This window comes from Papio anubis, chromosome 8 (assembly GCF_008728515.1).
Source record: "Papio anubis isolate 15944 chromosome 8, Panubis1.0, whole genome shotgun sequence".
Lineage (NCBI taxonomy): Eukaryota > Metazoa > Chordata > Mammalia > Primates > Cercopithecidae > Papio > Papio anubis.
Window position 1 is genome coordinate 40,045,976 of NC_044983.1, and position 9,640 is coordinate 40,055,615.

Genomic DNA, 9,640 nt, shown 5'->3' on the forward strand with positions numbered 1-9,640 from the left:
GAATGGGACAAGTTTGTGGTCAGGACTCCCACCTCCTGTCTTGCTTACCACGTTCTCCCCTGCCTACCTACCAGTTAGAGATCATCACACAAAAGCCCACCGGGCTTCAGATGAGCCCCTTCTTCCTCCGCCTGGTCCAGGTTCAGGTGGCCTTTGTTTGGTTCTCCATAGCCCTGCCTGGTGACTGGCTACTGAGGGCCAGTGGAGAGATGTGCCTTCTCTGCAGATTAGACACAATATGGGGCTCACTTCTTGTCCTGGATTATCGTTAACCAAGTTGTGAGTGTGTGATGACATCCTAGATAAGTACCCACTCCCGCCTACTCAGACCCTTTCCCAGGCACCCTGTGCCTTTAGACAGGCTGTGAGGACAGGCCCTCCAGACTTCTGGAAAAAAAAGTCAGTCTAGGCTAAGACATTCATGAAAATAAACATGCCTCGGGTAAGAAATGTACATTTTATCAATTGTGGCTTCCTGGTTAAGATGTTTGAGGTCAAAGAAGCAAATATAATAGTACAGATGTGTTTTAGCAGTAGGAGAACCTTGGGCCATTCCTTCAGTTACACAGTGATTTTTTTAACCTCTATTACTCAGTGACCCTGCCTGTTACTTACTTTCATATCAATGACTTAAATGATGGAGTAGAAACTCTGCTGGTTAAATTAGGCAAGGAACAAATTAGACTGATTTTCAAAGGTAATATGGACTTTAACAAGAATATTATATATCTTACATTTGTGAAAATAAGTAATTCAAAATCTAAGCTATTGGAACTGAATTATTTTGAACCTTTAAAGGATGTAACTATGGGGCCTGAGTCACAAGATAGGCAGCTGTAGCTTAGGCAGCTGTAACCTTTGTTTCTCTGAGTATAGATTAGCCTTATTCCTTACCTACATTAGTTTGTAAAATGTTATAAATGACTAAAGGGCACCAGGGAAGATCCTTTTTTTCTTCACACTGATCTTCATTATAAATTACCTCTTACCGACACAAAAAATCCTTCAAAAAGTCAGTGAATCCAGGAGCTGGTTTTCTGAAAAGATCAACAAAATTGATACACCGCTGGGAAGACTAATAAAGAAGAAAAGAGAGAAGAATCAAATAGATGCAATAAAAAATGATAAAGGGGATATCACCACCAATCCCACAAAAATACGAAATACTATCAGAGAATACTATAAACACCTCTACACAAATAAACTAGAAAATCTAGAAGAAATGGATAAATTCCTGGACACATACACCCTCCCAAGACAAAACCAGGAAGAAGTTGAATCTCTGAATAGACCAATAACAGGCTCTGAAATTGAAGCAATAATTAATAACCCACCAACCAAAAAAAGTCCAGAACCAGATGGATTCACAGCCGAATTCTACCAGAGGCACAAAGAGGAACTGGTACCATTCCTTCTGAAACTATTCCAATCAATAGAAAAAGAGGGAATCCTCCCTAACTCATTTTATGAAGCCAGCATCATCCTGATACCAAAGCCTGGCAGAGACACACACACAAAAAGAGAATTTTAGACCAATATCCTTGATGAACATCAATGCAAAATCTTCAATAAAATACTGGCAAACAGAATCCAGCAGCACATCAAAAAGCTTACCCACCACGATCAAGTTGGCTTCATCCCTGGGATGCAAGGCTGGTTCAACATACGCAAATCAATAAATGCAATCCATCATATAAACAGAACCAAAGGCAAAAACCACATGATTATCTCAATAGATACAGAAAAGGCCTTCAACAAAATTCAACAGCCCTTCATGCTAAAAACTCTCAATAAACTAGGTATTGGTGGGACGTATCTCAAAATAGTAAGAGCTATTTATGAAAAACCCACAGCCAATATCATACTGAATGGGCAAAAACTGGAAGCATTCCCTTTGAAAACTGGCACAAGACAGGGACGCCCTCTCTCACCACTCCTATTCAACATAGTGTTGGAAGTTCTGGCCAGGGCAATCAGGCAGGAGAAAGAAATAAAGGGTATTCAATTAGGAAAAGAGGAAGTAGAATTGTCCCTGTTTGCAGATGACAAGGTTGTATATTTAGAAAACCCCATCATCTCAGCCCAAAATCTCCTTAAGCTGATAAGCAACTTCAGCAAAGTCTCAGGATACAAAATCAATGTGCAAAAATCACAAGCATTCCTCTATACCAATAACAGACAGAGAGCCAAATCATGAGTGAATTCCCATTCACAATTGCTTCCAAGAGAATAAAATACCTAGGAATCCAACTTACAAGGGATGTGAAGGACCTCTTCAAGGAGAACTACAAACCACTGCTCAACGAAATAAATGAGGACACAAACAAATGGAAGAACATTCCATGCTCATGGATAGGAAGAATCAATATCATGAAAATGACCATACTGCCCAAGGTAATTTATAGATTCAATGCCATCCCCATCAAGCTACCAATGACTTTCTTCACAGAATTGGAAAAAATCGATTTAAAGTTCATATGGAACCAAAAAAGAGCTCACATTGCCAAGACAATCCAAAGCCAAAAGAACAAAGCTGGAGGCATCATGCTACCTGACTTCAAACTATACTACAAGGCTACAGTAACCAAAACAGCATGGTACTGGTACCAAAACAGAGATATAGACCAATGAAACAGAAGAGAGCCCTCAGAAATAATACCACACATCTATAACCATCTGATCTTTGACAAAGCTGACAAAAACAAGAAATGGGGAAAGGATTCCCTATTGAACAAATGGTGCTGGGAAAACTGGCTAGCCATATGTTGAAAGCTGAAACTGGATTCCTTCCTTACATCTTATACAAAAATTAATTCAAGATGGATTAAAGACTTAAATGTTAGACCTAAAACCATAAAAACCCTAGAAGAAAACCTAGGCAATACCATTCAGGACATAGGCATGGGCAAGGACTTCATGACTAAAACACCAAAAGCAATGGCAACAGAAGCCAAAATTGACAAATGGGATCTAATTAAACTAAAGAGCTTCTGCATAGCAAAAGAAACTACCATCAGAGTGAATAGGCAACCTACGGAATGGAGGAAAATTTTTGTAATCTACCCATCTGACAAAGGGCAATATCCAGAATCTACAAAGAACTTCAACAAATTTACAAGAAAAAATCGAACAACCCCATCAAAAAGTGGGCAAAGGATATGAACAATGAACAGACACTTCTCAAAAGAAGACATTTATGCAGCCAACAGACACATGAAAAAATGTTCATCATCACTGGCCATCAGAGAAATGCAAATCAAAACCACAATGAGATACCATCTCACACCAGTTAGAATGGCAATCATTAAAAAGTCAGGAAACAACAGGTGCTGCAGAGGATGTGGAGAAATAGGAACACTTTTACACTGTTGGTGGCACTGTAAACTAGTTCAACCATTCTGGAAGACAGTGTGGCAATCCCTCAAGGATCTAGAAGTAGAAACACCATTTGACCCAGCCATCCCATTACTGGGTATATACCCAAAGGATTATAAATCATGCTGCTCTAAAGACACATGCACATGTATGTTTATTATGGCACTATTCACAATAGCAAAGACTTGGAACTAACCCAAATGTCCATCAGTGACAGACTGGATTAAGAAAATGTGGCAGATATACACCACGGAATCCATGCAGCCATAAAAAAGGATGAGTTCACGTCCTTTGTAGGGACATGGATGAAGCTAGAATCCATCATTCTGAGCAAACTAGTGCAAGAAAAGAAAACCAAACGCCACATGTTCTCATTCATAGGTGGGAATTGAACAATGAGAACACCTGGACACAAGGTGGGGAACATCACACACCGGGGCCTGTTGTGGGTTTGGGGATGGGGGAGGGATAGCATTAGGACATACACCTAATGTAAATGATGAGTTAATGGGTGCAGCAGACCAACATGGCACATGCATACATATGTAACAAACCTGCATGTTGTGCACATGTACCCTAGAACTTAAAGTATAATAAAAAAGAAAAAGTCAAATAAATAAATTACCTTTTACCTCTTTCACACAAAGACTTTATCATATTTTCTTAAGATAGAATGTGAAATATATTCCTTTAAACTGGAGAGTAAATGAAAACAAGCCATATAGAAAACAAACTAATCAAATTGTTATAATTCATAAACCAGCCTTGTATAGAAAATGTTATGATCCTACTAAATTTATTTGTTTTCTGTCTATATAAGCAAGAACTTAACTTTTAACTTCAGAACACTCGCTCCATTTCTCTGGAGTCTGGTTTTCCCAGGTGGCTATTCCCAACTTTTCACTTGAATACACTCTTAAAACTGGATTCTAAAATCCTTTCCATTATTTCAGGTTGACATATCAAAGGATGAAAAACATACTACAAACGATATGGAAACCACTTGGTTCAGCACCACTCAGCCATAAAAGGTGTGATGGGTACAGAGGTTGAGTTGAACACGGAGTGCTTTCTGCAAAGCAGAATTCTATAACATTTGTGAATGGATAGTGTGGAAAGCAGAGAGGCTTCTAAAACATACTAAGCAGGGTTCTGAGTCTACAGCCACAAATGTGCCCTTCTCAAAACAACATCCTCTACACACCCATCTTCTCTTTTGTCTTTTTTGGGATCCTTTACTCCAGTCGTTCCTCATCTTGATTCTCTTCTAGCCTCAAGTTGTCCAACTCATTCCCTCTATAAATGTATCTCCAGGAACAAATGTCAGAAGGACAGGAATTTTGCTCTTTCAAAAGGAAAGATCAAAGTATGCATCCCTTTTTCAACAACGCTATCCCACAGTGGGTGGAGGGGATTTTACAGACAACCTCATTTCCCATTTTTCCAATGCCCTAGAATGCGTATTACTATAAAGCAACCATAGAAATTAATCCTTTGCGTTAGTGAGTATTTGTCCTTTACGGGAAAATAAGACATAACATGCAGTGCACATGGAAGAACCCACAGGGGGAGTTGTGAAGTTTCCATCCCTAGAGGTCATAAAGATAGTTGAAATGATGCCCTATTCTAAGAAGGCCACCTGGGCCAGATGTTTGCCAGGCCCCTCCAACTCAAGGGAGGTACAATTCCAAGGAGGAGGTCTTTTTCTTTTTTCTTTATTTTCTTTCTTTCTTTTTCTTTTTTTGATCGGAAAATTGATGAGGCGGATTCACTCTTGTTGCCCAGGCTAGAGTGCAGTGGCATAATCTCGGCTCACTGCAACCTCTGCCTTCTGGTTTCAAGTGATTCTCCTGTCTCAGCCTCCCAAGTAGCTGGGATTACAGGGGCATTCCACTACCCCTGGCTAATTTTTGTATTTTTAGTAGAGATGAGGTTTCACCATGTTAGCCAGGCTGGTCTCGAACCCCTGACCTCGTGATCCACCTGCCTCGGCCTCCCAAAGTGCTGGGATTATAGGCGTGAGCCACCGCACCTGGCCTGTTTTTCTTTTCACTTTTGTCAAAACTGCCATCAAATCAGGTTTCACAGAAGATATGGACAGTTAATCATCTATCCCAGATAATGATGGTGTGTTCCCACTAGATGCCCTCATATTTCTTCCATCCACAACTAGCTATATGATTTTTGAGGCCCAGTGCAAAATTAAAGTGCAGACTCCCATGTTCAGAAAGTATTGAGAATTTCAAGATGATGACAGCAGGACATTAAGCCAAGCAGAGAGCACTTCTCAGTGCAGATCCCTATGCAACTATACAAGTCACACGTCCATGACGCCAGCCTTGCTTCCAGCTCTGCGATTCTACACTGTGCTAGTGAAGAGAGACTGAAATCTCCAAACCCTCTTATCCACCAGCCACTTCAGATATGAGAGGTCTTCAATAGGATCCTAAACAATAAAGGCAAAGGACCCTTATTAATGACATCATTCAATCTGCTCTTCTCCCTCACAATGAAATAAACAAAAATGTAGGCAAGAGCAGCTTTTTCATGGAGAGAGCATTCAGTACAACTGTCTGGCATCTGTTCAGCCTGTTTCCTGAAACTGGGACACATGTTGTTTTAGATGGTGAAATTTAAATGGAAGGAACAGATGCCGTCATTTCAGGTATGCCAATAATGTTCTCTCAAAATGCAATAAAGATATACAAGCTTATAAAACGGAAGCTGACTTGAAATTACCAGCAAATGCGTGAAAACACAGAGACAATGATCCTTGGAGTTCTGCCCAATGTACCAGTGCACGGTAGACACCAGAACTGAAACCAAGGAAAATGGATCTGATCTGCCCCCTACCCCAGTCATGCCACAAAGCTTTAGAAGGAAGCAACAACAACAACAAAAACGATGTTAGACAACACAGGGATGACTTCGGTGAGCAACGTGAGCATGGCCAAGGAGGAGAGTTTAAAGTTTCTTTAGTATAAGGATGTCTTTCATTCCAATTGAGATCTTTATGAAGGACCTGGGAGGAAGTGGCTGGACACAAATAGAACAAAGCCCAGGAGGGATCGTAGCTGAAGACAAGAAACCAACTGCAGCATGGGAAGCTGTTTGTAAGCAGGGCTGAAAATGATCCAGGATAGGTCAAAAGTTGAACATGAGTCGGTGATACAGAATAGGACCCCGCATTGAAAAGCTAGCTTTGTTCCAATAGAGAAAAAAAAATAGAGTTTAAAATGGAGGGACAAAAGGATTTCACTGATAATATTCAGCACGGGTTAACGCTCTTATCAGAGTATGTAGTTCGAAACACCAGAAGTTTCTGAGAGTCATACAAAAAGACAGAAACTTTGGAATAGAGATCCTACCATAGAGATCCTTCTAAGGTAGGATCTCTATTCAAGAAAAAGGAAGTTGGTTCATTTACCTTGGAGAAGAAATGATAGAGGGGTGTGTAAAAAGGATATAAGATTTTTATCACCATCTCTCTTCTCTATTAAAGATCTCTCATCCCCATTCCCACCTCACCCTCACCCAAGCCGACTTCAGATCCTATTCATTTCAGGTAGGAATACTTATCATTCCCTGGACAGAGAGGCTGGAATGCCCAATTATCTCTCCTTCTGTTAAAACCCCTCCCCTCCTCCAAAGTTTATTTACCTGTTATAATCTCCCTCCTCCCACCCTCCTGGCCACCCAAAAGAATGTGAGTTTCCATAGGACGTAAATAATCCACACTTTGTTTATCCTTTCATCACCAGCCCTTATGAGTGTCAATAAATATTTGTTGAATGAATTCATTTCAAAGCATTTCATGAGAATTTATTATGGACACAGCAATAAAATAGATAATATGTAGGCTTCAAAGAAGCTAAACATAGACAAGGGACTCAAAATTCAAAAAGGAAGAATGAATTGTCAATGCTGTAGACTAATAGCTTGACTTCAGCTCCTTAAAGTATCAGAGGATTGTTGAAAACATAAAAAGGAATAAAATAATAGTGTGCGGCTAGTGAGCTCATAGATTATAGATCATATCTGAACCACAGTATTATCAGTTTGGCCAGGATTACTAGATCAATAGATATGGCAGAGATTATATGAGGTGATGCATATAAACCGCTCAACCTAGTTCCTAACACTAATAGCCCAATGAATAGTAGCTGTTACTATTACGATGTTAATGTTAGCAAATCATTTCACTATGTAGCTAATGATGTAATAATCAAAAAACAAAAACAAAAACAGAGTACCATACACTGAGTATTTGTTATGTGCCAAACAGATTCTAAATGTTTTACATACAATATCACATTGATACCCTCTACAAGGTAGACGTACTAGATTTAATAGTGTCCCCCAAAATCCATGTCAGTCAGGAACCCCAGATCCTTATTTCCAAATAAGGTCTTTACATATGGAATCAGGTTAAGATGGTCAGACAGGATTAGGTGAACCCTAAAGCCAATGACTGGTGATCTTTATAAGTAGAGAAATATTTGAAGACACAGAGAAGATACAGGGAAGGCGGCCATGGGAAGATGGAGGCAGAAATTGCAGTTATGCTATCATAAGCCAAGGAATTCCAAGGTTTGCTGACAACCGCCAGAAGCTATTTGGTTGGTGCAAAAGTACTTGCAGTTTTACTTTTAATGGCAAAACTAGAATCTAGACACATGAGTGTGTTTAGGGATGAGGGAAGACAATAACAATATGGCTCATCATCCTTTCATTCCTCTTTCACATAGGATCGATCCTCTTCCCAAATATGAAGAGGGTTTTCCTTGGGTTGTATTTGCCCTCAAATTTCCTCAATCAAAAATAATCTGTTTGCTGGGTGCAGTGGCTCACGCCTGTAATCCCAGTACTTCGGGAGGCTGAGGCGAGTGGATCACGAGGTCAGGAGTTCAAGACCAGCCTAGCCAACATGGTAAAACCCTGTCTCTACTCTAAAAAATACAAAAATTAGCCGGGCGTGGTGGCATGCGCCTGTAATCCCAGCTACTCGGGAGGCTGAGGCAGGAGAATGGCTTGAACCCAGGAGGTGGAGGTTGTGGTGAGCCAAGATCGTGCCACTGAACTCCAGCCTGGGTGACAGAGTGAGACTCCGTCTCAAAAAATAACAATAATAATCTGTTTTACCACCTAGTCTCAGTGGCCAAGGGCTGCAGGAAAATACTCCAAATACACAATGGATGAAAATTGTTTTCTTTGTTGACTTCATTAGACTGGAATTGTGAGGGTAGAAACTGTTTTACCTGCTTAAGGGTGTTCTCCACTCCTAGTAATGAATATGTAGAAAAACAGCTCCTAGGAGATCTTACTGAGTCAGCAAGGAAGCATCAATCTCAGAGACAAACACTAGTAGACATTTAATGCAAAACAAGATCAGATCATGAAATAGAATAGAGAGTCCAGAACAGGCAGACACACACACACACACACACACACACACACACACACACCACTGATTTTCAACAGAGATACAAAGGCAATTCAGTGAAGAAAGGAGAGTCTTTTCAACAAATGGTGCGTAAACAACTGAATAATCATACAGGGGAGAGGGAAGAGTTTCAATCTATACCTGTAGGAGGCAGAAATACCCTTCCCAAGAGGTCCACACCTAATCCCCTCAAACCCCTAACGTGTTAAGAGAGTAAAAAGACATATCACAGACTGTGAAAAATGCATGCAAATCATTTATCTGATAAAGGATTTTTCTCCAGAATGTATAAAGAACTCAAAACTCAAAAACAGCCCAGCCAATTTCTCACACAAGTATAAAGGCCTCAGGAAAACATCTTTAAACATACAAAAACCCAAGAATTAAAGTGCCATAAAAATTTAAAACTGACCTTTAGTCCAGCCAATAAAGATATAAATCAAAACGAACAAAAAACAAAAAAACAAAAAACAAAAAAACCCTCAACAACAGGAAAATAAAATACAACCAAAAATAATGGGCAAAAGTTTTGAATAGACACTTCACCAGAGAAGATACATGAATGGCAAATAAGTACAGGAAAATATGCTCAAAATCATTAGTCATGGAAAAACGAAAATTATGACTGCAGGAGATATCACTACACAAGTGTTGGCAAAGATGTGGAGCAACTGGAACTCTGGTGGGAATATAAAATGGTGACACCGCTTTGGAAAACAGTTTGTCAGTTTGCCAAAAAGTTAAACGTGTTTTCACCGTACAATCTAGCCATTCTAATCCTAGGTACGTACCCAAGAGAAATGAAAGCATTAAGGTCTACAC